The sequence below is a fragment of the Tupaia chinensis genome, unplaced genomic scaffold (genome assembly GCF_000334495.1).
Source record: "Tupaia chinensis unplaced genomic scaffold, TupChi_1.0 Scaffold147500_2, whole genome shotgun sequence".
NCBI lineage: Eukaryota > Metazoa > Chordata > Mammalia > Scandentia > Tupaiidae > Tupaia > Tupaia belangeri.
Genome location: NW_006207352.1, coordinates 357120 through 357833, shown reverse-complemented (window position 1 = coordinate 357833; position 714 = coordinate 357120). Strand labels below are relative to the sequence as shown.

At 72.8% G+C, this 714-nt stretch overlaps 1 protein-coding gene across 1 annotated transcript in view; it reads right to left on the bottom strand.

The window, feature by feature from the left end:
• ABTB1 (ankyrin repeat and BTB domain containing 1) overlaps nt 1-714 on the bottom strand; it is a gene marked incomplete in the record, with an annotated part of 5301 nt that overhangs the window by 354 nt on the left and 4233 nt on the right.

The window sequence follows — 714 nt, the reverse complement described above, 5'->3', positions numbered from 1 at the left end:
CCCGCCTGCCCACCTTCTCGATGGCCTTGGCCATGAACTCGGTGCACTGGGCCTCCAGTCGCGCCAGGCCGAACAGCTTGGCCACGCGCCACACGCCCACCACGGAGTCCTCATCCAGCAGCCGGGCCAGGCTGCGGCCACACAGCCTCTTCAGGCCAGGCAGCAGGTACAGGTCGGCCACGCCCAGCACGTCATAGGCCACCTCGGGGGACAGCTGCAGGAGACGCAGGTGCCGGTCAGCGGAGCTGCCAGGGCCCGCCGACCCACGGGACCGCGAGCGCAGAAGTGGCCGCTCAGGCCCAGCAGACAGAGGGCACGCCTCGCGACTCCTGGCCCTGGGCAGACACGGCTCGCGGTGGGACTTGGGCAAGACCACGGCCCCTCAGAGGCCCGCTGTCGTCCTCGCCTGCCTCGCAAGCTGTCAGGAAACCAGAGGCTGCCGAGAGGGAGGGGTGCCGCCCTCAGCCCCGGCCCCCAGCGTGTCCACGTCGCCTGTGAGGACGTGGCCCAGTGAGGGACGGTGTCAGCCCGCGTGCTGCGGGGAGGAAGCCCCAGGCAGGGACGGACTCGCCCAGGCTGAGGCCCGACCCAGCGTGGGCGCGGCCTGGAGCCCCGAGGTGCCCTCAGGACGGTGCCTGGGTGGTCCTGCCCCTTCAGGAGCTTCCCCCGTGGGGGCCCAGCTGGCGAGGGTCGGGCTGCGGGAGCCGTGGGGGG